The sequence below is a fragment of the Danio rerio genome, chromosome 15, assembly GCF_052040795.2.
Source record: "Danio rerio strain M-AB ecotype USA chromosome 15, GRCz13ab, whole genome shotgun sequence".
Taxonomy (NCBI): Eukaryota; Metazoa; Chordata; class Actinopteri; order Cypriniformes; family Danionidae; genus Danio; species Danio rerio.
This window is the reverse complement of record NC_141035.1, coordinates 29,927,501-29,945,691: the sequence shown is the minus strand read 5'-3', so window position 1 is coordinate 29,945,691 and position 18,191 is coordinate 29,927,501. Positions and strand designations below refer to the sequence as shown.

The 18,191-nt window shown below is 36.4% G+C and overlaps 1 protein-coding gene and 1 long non-coding RNA gene across 4 annotated transcripts in view; both read right to left on the bottom strand.

The window, feature by feature from the left end:
- The window catches only part of bcas3 (BCAS3 microtubule associated cell migration factor), a 402,243-nt gene that overhangs the window by 121,960 nt on the left and 262,092 nt on the right, over window positions 1-18,191 (bottom strand).
- Window positions 16,946-18,191, bottom strand: part of LOC147833692 (uncharacterized) — a 2,387-nt gene continuing 1,141 nt past the window's right edge. The window contains exons 2-3 of the long non-coding RNA XR_015509575.1: window positions 17,598-18,125; window positions 16,946-17,365 (exon numbers count right to left, since the gene is read on the bottom strand). This is a non-coding gene — a long non-coding RNA (uncharacterized LOC147833692). The remainder of the gene's footprint in view (window positions 17,366-17,597; window positions 18,126-18,191) is intronic.

Genomic DNA, 18,191 nt, shown 5'->3' with positions numbered 1-18,191 from the left:
TTTATACAGTGGTATTTAACACTCTGAAAAATAAGTAGATTAACTCTGGATTCACACTTAAGCAGAGCACCACGTCACTTGCTCTAGTTAATGATAATAATAATAATCATTCCATAGTGCACACCACACACCAGCTGATTAGTGGAGAGGAGACAGAGTGAGGGAGCCAATTATGATATGGGGATGTTTAGGAGGCCATAATGGACAGAGGCATTGCTTCAGTGGGTGAACATGTGACAGTTGCAGATAGCTAGCTGTCGGCTAGTTTACTCAAGGAATGTTTTTCACCCACATTTCCCGCTCAAATTGAACTATTTTAACTTGTGCGGAAGATGTGATTGAGGTGAATTTTTCATTGACTTTGTATATAATGTACATGTTGAATACTTAATTGCATTGTACTTGCATGAATAACTCATAGGTCATCGGATCACATCTATCCGTGCAGCCAATATGGCTCCTTTATAAACACAGCTATGACACAGCCATTCAACAATTAGCTGGATGATGTTGCTCATATCAAAAATGAATGGTCAGGTACACATAAGAATGCATTGGTAATGTTCAGCTTTGACCCTTTCACTTCATGGACAGGCAGCTACACAAGGGTCAGCCAATCAGCGCTAGGGACATAAGGGCATAGTGAAGAATGCATAATTATCTCAATCAGTTTAATTGGTGGGGGAATGAGTTCAGCTTATATGGTGAAATGAGAACACACACACACACAAAAAATGTACACATGAAAACAGATAAATGAGGCACGGCACGTACACTCACTCTCGACCCGCCACTCACAGTTAGCAATCATTTCAATCCAGTTCCCCGAGTGTTCAGGAGGACAGACACGTCCCTGTATCTGACCTAGCTATCACCTATTCTCCTCTCTGTTCGGGTCTTATCAACATAGCCCAGCGCTCAGCCAACGGCTTCGGTTACACGATTTGGTGCAATTGCTTTTAAACTGACCCACACTCATACAATGAAGCTCAGTTAAGAGGAGATGGGAAACATGAAAGCCCCCTGTTGATGTCCCACATTCTCCCCCTCACCAGGTCTCTCTCTGGCCTGACCGCATATACCCTTCACCGTGATCAAAAGCAGGAATTTGATTAAGGCAGATAATGGAAGACGATGGGGTGAAAACAAAGTTTCGCAGCTGTGCCACTTCGGAGGGGACGAGACGGCGGCTGAAACGTGGTACACCTCGAGCTGACCACCCAAACAGATGATAGCAGCAAATGGAGGCATGAACTTTTCCTGCTGATTGCTTTCTTTGCTGATTATGAATGTTGGAGATGAGAAGAGGAAAAATGGATCCGATGTGTTCTATCCGGCGCATTTGAACCAGTTGGGGATACGGATAACGCTTTGGAAGGAATATTCCAGATCCAAGTCAAACTCAGTTAATTGCACTCATGGCACAATATTCAGTCATTTATTTTTCTTCGGCTTAGTCCCTTATTTATGAGAGGTCGCCACAGTGGAATGAACTGCCAACTATTCCAGCATATGTTTTACGCAGCGGATGCCCTTCCAGCTACAACCCAGTACTGGGAAATACCCATACTCGTTCACACACTACAGACAATTTGGTTTTATTCAATTTTCCTATACTGACTATACTATAGTATAAGTTTTTTTTTTTTATTTACAATTATGACCTTAGATTTTTATTATTATTTGAATATCTTCCCCTGAGGTTCTCTTACACCCACACACACATACACACTTGTATGTATAATTTACGAGAACTTTTCATGGGCATAATGCATTTTATACTGTAAAAATGCTTATTATACGGCCTTTCCCTTCCAGTAAACCCAATCCTCAAAGAAAATGTTGAAAGGTGAATATCAAAAGACCATATAAAGTATGATTTTTAGACATTTTAAATTACAAAAGCATGTCAATGCATGTCTTGTAAACCACTTTTATACAAGTACAATTAGTTCATACCCTAATTATACAGGGGTATGACCTAATTGTGTCCTCGTAAACCACATAAACAAGTACACATACAGAGACAAAAACATGAACATATGCTGAAAAATTTATATCTAAAATAATCTATTTTTAAGAATCGAGTCACTTAAAGCCTTCCTTTATCTCAAATGATAGAGCATGGCACTAGCAACACCAAGGTTGAGGGTTCGATTACCAAGGAAAGCACCTCGTAAGGCTCTTTGGATAAAAGTATCTGATAAATACACAGCTGACTAAATCTATGCGAGATGATGTACTTTATAACTACAGTATTCATTAATGTTCTGCTCTAAGGGTGGTCATATGCTGTAAATCAAACCACGAGTCAGCAAAAGCTGTGAATCTCCTGCATTTTGTCAGGGAAATGCTACTTTCAATCCCAAACTACTCTCCTCCGAAGGCTAAAGGGTGCCCTGATGAAGACACTCCCAGTACAGCATAGAGAAGAAAATCAGGAAATCTACCAGGGCAAAGGATTTAACTTGCTTTAACGGGACTAATAAACACTACTACGGAATCATCTTGTATGAAAATCATCTTCAAATAATCGTGCAGCCCTATTATGTTTTTTATTATTATTATTATTATTAGTATATAAGAAGTCGCTGGTTCAAGCCTCGGCTGGCTCAGTTGACATTTCTGTGTTTTAGTTTGCATGTTCTCCTTGTTGTAAGTTTCCTCCGGGTGCTCCGGTTTCTCCCACCAGTCCAAAGACATGCGCTACAGGTGAATTGGGTACACTGTAAAAAATGGCCGTGATTTCAATGGTAAAAAACTGCAAAAATGCTACAGTACAAATCCGTAACCTGGTTAACGGTATGTTTCCTTAATATATACGGTGAATAACCATAAATTGACTTTCCCAGAATTCCCTGCATGGCACATTTGGTTGACATTAATATGGATCTTTTTAGTTGTTTCCCCATTATGTACATTAGAGATTTATGTTACATCTAATGTTGATAAACAATGTTTATTTCATGTCTTTAATTTTATGCGTGTTACCACACTGGTGTTTTGTCGCTGTGTGGATGACACTAAGCACCTTCTATATGCTGATACTCTTTTCTGCTTGTGGGAGAAGTTGATTGTGATGAGCATTGGCTCATTATGTAACTTTCTCATCGCCACCTGAATGTGGGTGTGCTAACATGTCTAACTGTGTAACAAAAGATGTGTAGATGTTGATCATTCAAAATACAGTCATATTACCTCTATAAATTAATAAGAATACGGTAATTTACCGTAAAAATGAAAAATTATTTTTACGGTTTGTACCGTGTTTTTAACGGTAAAGTACTGGCAACCACAGCTGCCGTTTTTTTACCGTAAATTTTACGGATTTATTTTTTACAGTGTAAGCTAAATTGTCCATAGTGTATGTGTGTGAATGAGAGTGTTTCCCAATGATGGGTTGCAGCTGGAAGGGCATCCACTGCATAAAACATATGCTGGATAAGTTGGCGGTTTATTCCGCTGTGGCGACCCCTGAGAAATAAATGGACTAAGCCGAAAAGAAAATGAATGAATGAATTATATGTTATTTTTATCATGAGAATGCCACTTAAAGCTGCTGTATGAAACTTTGTGGGTGGGCTGGGTGTTTTAATAGTTCAATGACTTATATGTAAAAATACATAAATGAATGAATTAAAATAAATTAAAATAAAATAAGGTTGTTCTGAGGCACATGTACATTTGAATCCTAAAAAATATAGAAAGAGAAACTTTTACTTCGATGTGTTTATTTTACTATGCAAAAAATGCATTTAAGAAAATAAAGCATCCATTGACAACTGACTAAAATAGAATCACTTAAAAATAATTATTTGGTTCTCCATTGTAATTGATTAGAAAAGCATGTTTTCTTGCGTTACCGCAAAGTTAATGAAAAGAATTTGTTTTCTACGCCCAATTTGAAAAGATGTACTTTTTTCTATGCCAAGTAATATATTTGGCGACTTCTGTGCACCCATTGTGAATGCCTCACTGCTTTAGATTTTTAAGTATTTATTTCCCTCTGTGGTAATCAACATTATGCCACAAATGCTTGAGTGTTTATGCAGTATGAGATCAAAGAGAGTGGTAAAAAGGAAGCAGCCATATGACATCATAGGAAATGCCCAGCTACATCAACTTAACAACTTTTTCTTATGTGATGGCCCCACATGGTAAACATCACTGTTCTTTTCAGCGCTAAACGGCCCAGCGGAGTTGTACGACGCAGGCCGGGAGCTGAGCAGTGTGGCTTATAAGAGGTGTCAGCATGGAGCCAGACTCTGAGCCTACATTCAGGGCTTATCTATTGTGCGGCAACAAGCAGACTCATTCAGGGGGACTGTGTGTCGCCAAACTCTGCTAATGAGCATAGCCAGCAGGGCCACAGCGCAACACAGGGCCCCCATTCAGGAGCACAATGCAGGGGCCAGGTTTCCACAGTGGGCAGTTGGAGTGGGGGGCTGGCAGGGGCGGCCAGGGCACTCAGCCCCTATCAAAAGGGCAAAGCCCAATCTCTGTCAGCACACACTTTAATGACCAGCCAATCAAACAAAGACACTGAAAAGGAGGGAACGTGTGGGCAGAAAGGGGGAAATGGACAGAAGCCATAAAAACATCCTCCATTTCCTCCGCCAGCTCTAATCTGTCTACTCGACATTTGTTTCATTAATTGAAGTTAGAAAATGTCTATACAAATCAAATAACAGAATTTATAAATAACAAACAATATGAAACTAAAAATCATACTACTAGTTAGTAGCTACTACTACAGAAAACAATAAAATTCTGATTTTTTCAATTAGCAAGTATGAATTAAAATCATAATTTAAATTGTTATAAAAATATTCACAACAGTTATTTGCTGTTTTTAATTAATCGAGAAATCCTAAAAAATAAAAAAATGAAAAAATAAAAAAAACACCATGGCCCCAATTAGGGCTGCACAATATATCGTAAAGAGTCTCAGTATTGCAATGTGTTATCAGTTAATAGAAATTAGTTATTAAAACATTTTAACACACTGTAAACAATTTCTGCTGTTTTCACAGTATTATACTGTATTTCTCAACAGTTTCTTACTGTATAAGCAATATAGAGTGTGTTAATGTATATATTGTTATTTTCACAGTATAAAAAATGTATTTTCACACACACACACACACACACACAATTTTACAGGTAAAACTAGCAGTCAAATAAATTCTTACATAAAATATTTTAATAAAAGACTGAGTGAACATATTAATATATAAAAAAAAACTGTTATTTGTGTTTTTATTCTGTATTGCTGATCAAATAAATGCAGCCTTCATCAAACTTAGCAATTATTTTAACAGCAAGCTACTGAACATTAATTAAATGAGATGAAACTACTGTATATTACATAATATTACTATAAACGACCATTAAATAAAAGCCTGATTTTAGCTTAAAGAGGAGGAGGGGTTTATTGACTCTTCTCATGTCTTCCTCCCACAGATCTTGACAGAAGAAAATGAAAAAAAGAAAAGTGGGAAAAAAGACCTCTAGATGTTCCCAGCAGCTCTGATGCAAAGTCACATGAGCACGGCGACTGAAAAAGCAGGCCATGTCAGCTCCCATCAACCAAAGAGCGTTTTTTTTTCTCTCTCTTTTCACAGCAGCTATTTTCAATGCTCCCAGGAGCAGGAGTGGCCGGCCATTAAAACCCTGTTAAAACACTTCTGCTGTTGTCAGCGGCCGCGAGGCGGAGAAGCCAGTCCAAACGCTGAGATGCAGCAGCTCACCGCCGCTGTCAATACTGTGAGCAGGAAGGTGCAAGATGAGTAACAACCTAATTTGGGCATCAAACTTTTATAGTGCTTTCTCCAGGCGAGAGAGCGGGGAGGGTGGCTTGTGCCTCGGCACCATCATATGACCTTCAGTCCTGAACCTTTTAAAACCTTTTAAAATGGCCAGAAGTATTAAAAGGATGAAGGTAAAAGGGGAGAAAAAACATGTCGGTCTCACTTTTACAGTTTCAACCTGAGGCTGAATTACATTTGCAGCATTTACGTGGATAATAGTGACTTCTCTCTGCACGCTTGGTCTAACCCTTCTGAAGCTTTTTATTTATTCACTACATCTGCCGCTTCGCAAACCATAAATGCAACTCTAGAAAACATTTGGGCAAACTTCACTTTGCTTCTTCCACCCGTTTTTAACACTTTTTGCGACAAGGGATGAAACACCTCAAGAGGGAAGAGCCCAAGGAGATGTCTGAGAGCTCTTTGCTGAGATCTCTGAGGGAGGTGGATGAACTTTCTGGAAGACTTTTGATCTCTGTGGATGTGCAGGTTCAAGTGAGGTGGTTTTTATTACATTAAATGCATGGGCCTTGCTTGTGTCTCCTGCTATGCTCTGGAAGGGCTGGATGCTTAATCTGCATGGAATCAATATGAGATCTACTGTAGGCTTTCGGGTAGCACTCAGAGTAAAAACAGATCTGGGGTCCTGCATGCAAAAACATTACTCACACTATACTTCTGTCTGCTCATACAGAGCTCTTGCAAACGCTGTGCCAAAGATGTTATTTAATACCTATGTCAGTATGTTCAAGGTTTGTTTTTGATAAATTAATCTATTACAGTAACTATTACAACTTATGAATCTTCAAGAACCCCAAATCCTCTTAAAATATTCTGTGATGTGAAGAAAGAAAAGTCACCGACATCTAGGATGAATTGAGAGTAAAAAAACTCTCTTAAAGAGTGTGAAAACATATATACATGAAAGTAAAAATAAAGAAATACATTCTCTTCTCCGTATGTGAAAAAACAATCAAAAGAGCAAAGCAGAACAACATCTCTGGGTTTAAAGATTTAATTAATTTTCCAAGATTAGAAGGAAGACAGAAAGGATAAATGGACAAAAGAAAGGAAGAAATAAAGCACGAAATGATGAAAGAAAGAAAGAAAGAAAGAAAAAAAGAAAGAAAGAAAGAAAGAAAGAAAGAAAGAAGGAAAGAAAGATGGAAAAAAATGACTAAAGAAACAAAGGACAAATGGACAAAAGAAAGAAAGAAAGAAAGAAAGAAAGAAAGAAAGAAAGAAAGAAAGAAAGAAAGAAAGAAAGAAAGAAAGAAAGAAAGAAAGAAAGAAAGAAAAAAAGATGGAAAAAAGGACTAAAGAAACAAAGGACAAATGGACAAAAGTAAGAAAGAAAGAAAGAAAGAAAGAAAGAAAAGAAAGAAAGAAAGAAAGAAAGAAAGAAAGAAAGAAAGAAAGAAATAAAGAAAGAAAGAAAGAAAGAAAGAAAGAAAGAAAGAAAGAAAGACAGGCCAAACATTTCAAAACAAATGATGCATTTATAAGTAATTTTTTTAAAAGAATATTTAGACCTCATGCAGAGCCGCAGATTGAGTCCTGAAAACAGGCAAGAGTGAATGGGAATGGCTTGATGACGGAGAACGGATTTCAAAAGTGGAACACCCTCAGGCAGCAGCTCTTCTAAGTCAAAAGCAAGTGCATTACCTTCTGTACATGACATTTAGTACACTATCAAATCTTTCTCACACTTGAGGCTTGGACAGTCACATAAGACCAGAGGAGCACAATGTGACGCCACACAAAGACCACAAACACCACTGTGTTTAAACACCACTGCAGATATGACATGAGCTTTAGTCAGCATCGTAACCAATGTTTTGTACTCAGAGTCCCTCAATGACGTTATGAACTCGAGCCAAAGCCCATAAAAGCTTCGACACAAAGACATGCATTGAGCAGGGTGCCGGGTGACTGAGTGTCTCTCCACAGCTCCGAGGACAGATGGGGACACTTTGACATAATTCAGACGAGCCAGAGATGCAGAAGAAGTGTGTGGCGAAACCATATGAACTTTAAAGATATGTTATTGGCGGCTCATGGTCGGCTTTTCTGGAAGACATCACACAAAACAAACAAACAAGTCAAACAGGGCTAGGGAAACAACTCCTGTAAAACGAGCACTGTGAATGGAGGATGGAGACTGACATTCTGGGCTCTGCTCTGTCTGGGCTGTTAAGTGTGGAATTGTCATGCTGTTATTGGTAAGGAACTATGTGGTCGATATGTCGGGGGAACTGATTGATATATGACTTTTACACTATACACTAGGGTTCTTTAATTTTTTGTGGCTTAAATATATACAGTATATCCTAATAATTGTTATATTGGGGCGATGCAGTGGCGCAGTAGGTAGTGCTGTCGCCTCACAGCAAAAAGGTCGGTGGTTCGCGTGGGTTTCCTTTGGGTGCTCTGGTTTCCCCCACAGTCTAAAGACATGCGGTACAGGTTAATTGGGTAGGCTAAACTGTCCATAGTGTATGAGTGTGTATGGATGTTTCCCAGAGATTGGTTGCAGCTTGAAGGGCATGCGTTGCGTAAAAACATATGCTGGATAAGTTGGTGGTTCATTCCGCTGTGGCAACCCCAGATTAATAAAGGGACTAAGCTGAAAAGAAAATGAATGAATGAATACATTTTTATATTATATATCTGAGATACTTTCATTTAATCCTTTATATAACTAATATTTTTTTTATTACTTTGGTCTTTATCGATCAGAAATCAATCAGAACGTCATCGATGATGCGACTGTTCAGTTTAACAGATCAGCACAGTGGAGATTGCTTTAGTCATATCATTTCAGTCGTTTAGGATGCAGTGACAGTCAAATATCTTGCCGAACAGAACCACACCTTTTGACGCTCATAATTTACTATAAAAATCATTGTCAGCGAGGAGTTTGTGTCTTTAAAAAACTATGAGAGTTTTGAAAAGTAAAAATGATTATTAAATCCTAATGAAACAGTCCCTTAAAAGTGATGTCGCCTTCTCAGTTTTAGGCTCAGGCGCACTTTGCACTCGCACTACAAGCGTACCGCACCAACCGAACTGCGCTTTTGCCCACCTTTTCCAACTAGGCTAGAGTCGGCCAACTGAACCGTGCCTGGGTCTGATTTGGAGCACTCACACTTGTTAAACAAATTGGGAAACATGCCTGGGCACGTTTTGGATAGCATAGTGTGAGTGCACATTAATTTGCCAATTTGCTGCTTAAAGTGATAGTTCGCCCAAAAAAATTTCAATTGTGTCATTATTTATTCACCCTTGACTTGTTTCAAACTAGTTAGATTTTTTTTTTGGTTCTGCAGAACACAAAAGAAGATATTTTGAAGAATGATGTAAAACTGTAACCACTGGCATTCATGGAGGGAAAAACAAATATGGAAGTCAATGGTTACCAGTTTCCAGCTTTCACCAATTTATTTTCTTTTGTGTTTGGTAGAAAAAAAGAAAAGTAGAACGTCTGTTTTGGAAGATATCAAGAGTGAGTAAATGACACAATTTTCAATTTTCGGTGAACTAACCCTTAAACATGACTTTTACTGGTATCTACAGTATGTTGATATCAATATCCTTTTTTGTGTGTTTTGTGAGTTTGAAAGACCACCCCCACTGCCCACTGAAAAAGTACAGAATTTGGCCTCTATGTGAGCTCATTTGTTCCATTTTTGACAGCATGCCATCATAAGTTGTCAAAATAACCAATAGAAGAAGGCTTTAAAACAAATTTTCAATTTACAAAAAATCGTCTTGCTGTGAGGCGATCGTGCTACCCACTGCGCCTCCATGAATTTAATAGAAATTGAGGAAAATAACTGCAAAAAGCTCAAATTTTTGAGAAAAAAAGAACCACCCATTTCAATAGGCTGGCAACGGGCCTGCCTGATCTCAACAAGATGTCCTCAATCATTTAGTAGTACATCTGTATACATACTTAGGAATATTATCAGTGTTTCCATCAAGTGGATGTAATGCAACTCTCAGTTTAAGCAGTTTAAAAAGGACACATTAATTTCAGATGAAGACGAGCAAGAAGCATCCGTCCTGCCTCAGAGGTGGATGACTGTATTTGGGCATAAGGATCTGTGCTGTGAACTGGACATAGTGTTCAATAAGAAGAGCTGCTCCGTGTGATAAAGGGAGGTTTAAGAAGGCTTCAACTCACTGAGCCCCTCTATGGTTTTTATAAGGCTGTTCTCAGGAGGAAGGAGGGACTATCAGGGGAGAGAGGCTGGTGTGTACAGTACGAGTGTGTATGTGTGTGTGTTCCTCCCCGCCGTGCAGGAGTTTATTCACAGGAAATGTGCGGGGAGCATCATGCCTGGCTGGCTGATCCAGAGTGACACAGAGTCTCTTTTGAGAGGAGAAGTTAGCATGTCGGGCAGGTCATCGCAAGGCATGCAGACAGTCGATAAAATATTCAATATGCCACTCTAATATCATAGATCTAATAACACAAAAAAGCTGGAGCCTGACGAAAAAGAGCCGAGAAGGTTCATTGGTTTGAGAGATTTGTTCAAATATGATCTAATTGACTCGTCCGCCCCATGTGTTCGCTTCATGGGAAACGGCATGGATTTTCTCCTGGGGAAACACAGGGCTAATGTCCATATAGAGTGAAAGTTCAAAAGTGCACGGTGACCTCTTGGAAAGACTGTGGCCGTATTCGCTACACAATGGTGGAGAAAGGGAAGATGTCTTCCTCGACCGCTATCCATTTAGCATCGCTTCTATTTTTTCTCTTTCCTTTGGCTATTTCTTTTCTGTCTTTTTTTTTTTGTGTGTGAATATCCTTCCTGCCTCCAGGCAGGGACTGTGCACACGGTTGACCTCATGCGCTTGTGTCTCCCTATTGTTTCAGTATCACCGTGGCATACGGCCCACTGCTTCCCATCACTACAACACAGAGTCGAATATCTGTCGTCAATTCAGAACAACCATATGGCCAGATCGCATTAACACTCACTCCTGGCCATAGAAAACAACTCAGGATTCAATTAGCATTACAGCTGTACAAAAAATGTGCAGTAAACAATGGTAACTATTAACATCATAGCACACACAAAAAAAATTATTAGTTAATTTACAGGTTTATTTTAACAAGTTTATATTATGAATTATGAGACCTCGGAACTTTGTCGACTTCTGATGTTAAAAATTCAATTTAGCAGTTTAACGAAGAGACTTTTATTAATATTTTTGTAGTTTGAAACGATATGTTGTGTAATGAAATAAAATAAAATTAAATGTAACTAAATTAAATATAAAATAAAAAATAAAATACAAAACAATTTAATAAAATAAAATAAATAAAATAAAAACAAAATAAAAATAAAATAAAATAAAATAAAATAAAATAAAATAAAATAAAATAAAATGAAATGAAATAAAATAAAATAAAATAAAATTCTGGCAGTTTATTACCAGGTCTCGAACAACAATTTACAACACCAATCTTGTCAATATATATTACTTTTAGGTATTAAAAATGTCAATAAAAGTCACTATTTTCAAACTTTTCAAGATCTCATTCACATGACACAATTTAAAAGCATTAATAAATAAATCAAAATATAGAAATGTATATTACTTAAAGGTTTCCATTAGTTACAGTTTAGATTTAATCAAGCAAATACTTGGTTCTAAGTCTTTTAACCCAAATGTGATCATATTTGCTTAAATCCAAAAAAAATAAAATAAATAAATAAATAAAATGTTAGGCCAGGTATGTGTACATAAACGCTAACTGACATTATGCATTATTAAGCTGGACCAGAATCAGTGTGGTGGAGTAGGAAGGGGAGGGTCTTCGGGTAAACGGGACATACTTTTTTTTTTTACACCACACCTGCTCACCGCTGTTTAAACTATTTTATTGTCTGACAAAAACAAGGTTGTGCATTGCAAAGCGAAAAGAAATGCTTTAATGGTTTTCTATCGGATGCTTGCTAAGTGCTACAAATAGCTATATGTGTTCCTAAAGTACAGTTTTCATTTGCCAACAGCACACATTAGAGAAGTCAGCAGGCTATGTGGCTTTCAGATACTGTACCTATAAATAAATGTTTTTCACTGCCAGCTCTTGCTCTGCTGCATGTCAGCCACATTCATAGTAATATTGTAGCCTTGAAGAAAAACACACTTATAATATTTACATCATTTGAAAATCAAGTCATGCTGCAAAACATCAATATTACATCAAGTATTACTCAACTAGCGTGCATACTCATTTGGCTATTTTTGATTACTTTTGGCATCATCTTATGTTAATTTGCTAATGTGGAATGTTTTTTTATCTTCACTCAGTTTTACTCTTCAAAATATTACTTTTTAGTTGGCCCAAATTTGACTTATTATTTTTGTTTTGTAGATTTGATAGTCCTGTTTTAAGCAAAATATTCAACTAATATATATTTTGAACCTCCAACTACTTTTTATTAAAATATTTACAGTGTATATTATGCATATTTTAACCCTCTATATTAAAAGAGTATGTTATAACAGCAGTAATATAAAATATCATCATCATTTGAATATGAATATATTTTCTGCAATGCTAAATATTACTATTAGGTATCTCATGAGTCTTCAATATCAAATAATACTTCAGAAATCATTTTTATTTTTGATTTAATAATGAATTATTATGGCGATACAATGGCTCAGTGGTCAGCACTGTCGCTTCACACCAAGAAGGTTGCTGGTTCAAGTCCTATTTCTGTGTGGAAGATGCATGTTCTCCCCGTGTTGGGTGGGTTTCCTCCGAGTGAGTTGAATGAACTAAATTGGCCGTTGTGTATGTGTGTGCATGAGAGTGTATGGGTGTTTCCCAGAACTGGGTTGCAGCTAGAAGGGAAAACATATGCTGGAAAAGTTGGCAGATCATTCCACTGTGGCAACTCCTGATGAATAAAGGGACTAGGCAAAAGGAAAATAAACGAATGAATGTATTATTATTATTGATGAAATGGCTCTGAAATCCTTTTTAAAAACAATAGTGCACTTTAAAGACTTTTATATGATTATTAATTTTGGCCACTTTTCCATATCCTTGCTTAATTAATCAATAATTAAAACTGAATACACAGAAAAAAATGTAAAACTGACCCCAAACTACTGAAAGATTATTTAAAACAAAATAATCAAATACAATATTAAAATGAATATGCATTTTTTTATACTGTACGTTATACTATTATGATGCTTAAATTCCCTCAAAATGACCCAAGGACTGCAGAAAGGCTATGGTTAATCTAAGAAAGGAGGGGTGAGCAGAATGTGAGTCCACAAAGTCACAAAGCCTGGAAGAATGCTGTCGGTCTGGAGATCTCCAGAGTTGACATTCAAGACAATGGAGCGTATTTTACTAGATGCAAAAAGCCGCCTGAGCACATGTGCCGGCGTGACAAAGGGGCGCCTCTCTTTGCCCGCTGCCGAGCCGTGAGAAAGGCAAGCTTGTTGCGCACATCAGTACAGGAGCCCGTTTCATTGACGGCCATTCATTACCATCTTAAACGTGGCGGCTGCTGAATGAAGCCAGGGCCTTGGCATAACTCGGCCTCCCACTCGAGTCTCTGGCTCTCACACTGCCCCCGCTACGGACCACGACGACGACTTGGAATAGTGGCAACATTTGTTTCCACTTAGGTTATATGATCTCTAGAGGTCTAATTTGAACAAATCTCCCAGTCCGGCCACAAACGCTACTCCTCGTGTGAGATCTGTAATACACAGTCTGAAGCTAATGTTGCGCTAAAGTCAACAAAGAAAGCTGGCACGTTCAAGTCCCTAACACTTCCTTCTCATTACTGCCAAAAAAAGATACTTGGGTAAACGCTGCTCCCCAAACCCTGTCATTTCTCCGTAAAGCAGCTCCCACTTGACACAACCTATAAACAGCTATTGCTCCAGAAAAAAATTGAGAAAGGAAGGCAGTAGGAAGTGTGGTTAACTGCCTGAAGCTCTAGGCTGTGATACCCTGAATGTTACTCTTTTTCTGTAGTGCATAGGGAGGTTAGGGAGCCCTGGGCGAGCAGGCTGGTGAAAACTTAATGACTTGTCCTGTTCAATCTCCATATCTTTGGCCAGGAAGATGAGACCTCCTCTCTGTATGCACTACGTGCGCACAGATCTGGTGAACTCATCAGCAGGCTTCTCGGCCCACTCCATTAAGTTTTCATGTTAAATAAGGATACGGACAAGGACATACTCGTGTTGCTGTTGTCTGGGAGAGGAAGCAGTTCCTTCCTGTCGGCCAGTTTTACTTTTAGACAACTGCAGTACTATGGTGTAACATATAGCTGATATGAGAGCCATAAATATAGTTTGTAAAATGTATCTACCTACATATATTATTTATTTGTAAATATATACACCAAGCAAGGTTGCATTTACTTCTGTAGACATATAGTAAAATGATAATATTATGAAATATGATTGGAATTTAAATGTAGTTTATTTATTTAATTAAATTTAATTAATTTAATTTATTTAAATTAATTGTCAACAGTAAATTGTATATACAGGATAACCATGGGAATTATATAAATCCCATTTTGTGGGCTACATAAAAATACATTTACATTAAATTAGCATTAGTAGTTATTTATTAGTCATATTTTTGTAATGACAGTATAAATAAAATAAAATAAATAAAATGAAAAAAAAATCTGAAAAAAATAATTTAATTAAAAATAAATACAATTACATAAATACAATTATATAAAAAAAAATACAATTAAATAATAATAACTAACATAAAAATAAATAAATAAAATTAAATAAATAATAAAATAAATTTAATTAAAATAAATTTTATAAAACTACATAAAATAAAAAAAACTAAAATAAAATAAATTAAATAAAAATAAATAAATAAAAACAATAAAATTTTATAAAATTTAAAATAGTAATAAAAGTAAATAAAAAAAATAACTAAAATAAAATAAATAATAAAATAAAACAAAATTAAGACTCAAAATTTCGAAACATACTGTAAACTCATACTGTAAAAAGTTACTTTTGCAAAGTTGAAAACTTTATTTTATTAGAAATAGTCTGCAACATCTTGGTTCCATCCAGCAAACCACCTCTTGTATTTTTATAACCATGAACACACTTTCCCAAAAAAATATACACTGTGGTCACTGAACACTGGGAACCACATTTAGCTCAAATAAATACCAAGTAAAACTGATTATACAGGACCCTGGAAATGGTCAATAGGAAATCTTAATGTCAAATATTAGTCGAATTACAAACCTGGACTATATATTGGTTGACCACTAGTAGGTTCATTTCAGAGGGGGAGAAAAAAAAACTGCGTCTAAATTGCTGCCAGTAAAGGGATGGATATTCAGTGTTCAAATCTGATTGCCAAAGTAGAATGAGCAATATGCCACAGAGGTAAGTCATGCGCACAAAAAGGTCAATCATAAAAAAAATGTGGGGAGTCTAATGTCTGGCAGATGACAGATCCCTAAATTCCTTCCCTGCGCCTACAGGACAGAAGCGACTCCGGGTGAACAGTGTGTCTTTATGTTAATGCTTTGACTCAAGGGCTCGGCACTGATTAGAATGCTGGCAGAAAATAAAAACTCCCTATTGAAAGGTTAGGCCCGGGGTTCTCGTTTCAAATCATATTTTGCAATGGCGCACAGGGACAAAGCCAGCCCAGTTCACCAAGTATTCTTTTTGTCACATTGCACAAAGGCTGCTTAAACTCACCCCCGCAAAGACTCGCAAACCATGCGATTGAAAACAGAAAACAAACACTTAACGGCAGTAGTTTAAGCCCCTCTTTTAGAGCCATAATGAAATTCGAAGTAGGAGGCAGCCCCCCGTGATACAACACACACACAGGGTGTTTTCAGACAACGCCTGATTTGCCCACACCGTGACCTGACATTTACAACTGCAGACCGTGACCTCGCTTGTTTTTTGTTGTTCTCTGATGGATGGGCTTCTAACAGGCTAATCGGCTCAATAATTGTGGCAAATGACACTTTATTAAAATATTGATAGAGGGAAAAGGGGGAAGCCATGGTTTTTACAGCAGGTGAGACGGTTGTTCACTTCTGGGCCACAGTAATGCAACATTCACTATGCTCTTGTGGATTTGAGAAATGCCCCACATGGGTACAGAATTATGGAGTGCAACAGCTGGGTTTCGAAAATAAATCTCCATTCCTTTTCTCCACTGAAAAATTGATTTCAACAATAAACTATAAAAGATGATATATACTTTTTAAAGTCATCCAATCTCATGAATGTATATATTGTTAAATATAATACCATTTTTCCGGAACATAAATCACACTTGATTATTTGTTACAATGGAAATAAACTGATATATGTACACAGAAAAAAAAGAAATATGTACACATTACAAAAAAAATTAGATTAATATATGAGCTAATTTTTTACATTTGATCAACTTACAGCATTCTTGCTGAAAAGTGCAATAATTTTTTATGAATAACTGAACAACATATATATTATTTCCCAGTTTAGTGGCCGCATCAAATTACATTTATAGCAGTGATTTTAGTTATATAGAATAAGTCATAAAATTGTCAGCTTTAATGTTTTAATGTAAATTATGCGAAAATACAGGTGAAATAGCATTGCATTACTAATCAGTGTAACTAACATTCTTATTCCGAATTGCACTTGATAAAAATAAAAAAACAACAACTGATCAGGCAATAAATAAATAAATACAGACAGACAAAGATACATATTACAACTTATTACACTGAAAAAATACATTTTTAAATATGTGAAATGAAAAAGTCCTTATTAATGTGTTTAGGGCTCTGGAGGATATTTCAATGAGTATTTAATATTAGATATCAGTAGTTTTTTTGTACTGACAGTATCAATAGATATTAATGCAATCCACCTAAAATAAAAATCCAAATATTCTGCTTAATTTTATTAAAAAACAAATCCATAATAACTATACTTTAACTCTATACTGCAAAATCTTTAACTTACAGCATTCTTGCTGAAAAGTGCAATAATTTATTATGAATAAACAACATACATACAGCGCTTAGCATAGGTACACCCCACATAGCCCTTATTTTTAAATTAATTTTTTTTTCTTATTTAGAATAATAAAACAGTTTAGATATATTAGCTTACACACACACAAAAAAACCTTTTTGCAGCACATTAAATTAATTTGGGGGCCTCACAGCAAGAACGTCGCTGATGCGAGCCCGGGCTAGGTCAGCTGATATTTCTGTGTGAAGTTTGCATGTCCTCCACATGTTTGCATGGGGTTCCTTCGGGTGCTGTGGTTTCCCCCAGTCCAAACGCATGTACGGGTGAATTGAATAAGCTAAGTACGGGTGAATTGAATAAGCTAAATTGGGCATAGTGTATGAGTGTGATTGCAAGAGTGAAAGGGATCCGCTGCGTAAAACACAGTGTGCTGGATAAGTTGGCAGTTCATTCTGCTGTGGCAACCCCTGAATAATAAAGGGATTAAGCCAAAAGGAAATAAGGTTCATTAGTTAATGCATTTACTAACATGAACTAATCATGAACAACACATAACACAGCATTTATTCATCATAATTAAACATTTACTAATGCATTATTAACATCCAAACTCATGCTTGTTAACATTAGTTAATGCACTGATTAACAAACTCACAGTATTTTCATTAACTAATGTTAACTAACATGAACAAACACTGTAGTAAATGTATTGTTCATTGTTTGTTCATGTTAGTAAATGCATTAAGTAACATTAACTAATAAACCTTATTGTAAAGTGTGACCAATTAAGTTAACTCAATCGATTAGCATTGGAAGACCTGAAGGTATAGTGTGAAAATCAGCATTAATGACAGTGTAGTCAGCACCAAAGGCAAAGTGAGAGTTAATTTAACAAAATAACTTAGGATAGCTGGTCTAAAAAATAGTACACCCAAATGAATATGTAAGGGATTTTGAAAAAATAATAATTTTAATAAGGAAAATTAACATAAATTAACATTTATTCATTTTCTTTTCGGCTTTAAAGTCCCTTTATTAATCAGGGGTCGTCACAGCGGAATGAACCGCCAACTTATCCACCATATGTTTTATGCAGCGGATACCCTTCCATCTGCATCCATACACATATTCATAAATTAAGATAACAAATATTAAATATAGTGTAATTTTGTAGTTTTTTCGCAATACCTTATTTGAACTTAAATGTATTATTATTACCAAACTCTTATTTTAATAAATGTAAATGTTTAATAAAACTGTTTTGTTTAGAAGCACCAAAATACACTCACCGGCCGTTTTATTAGGTACACCAGTCCAAGTGCTCGTTAATCCAAATTTCTAATCAACCAA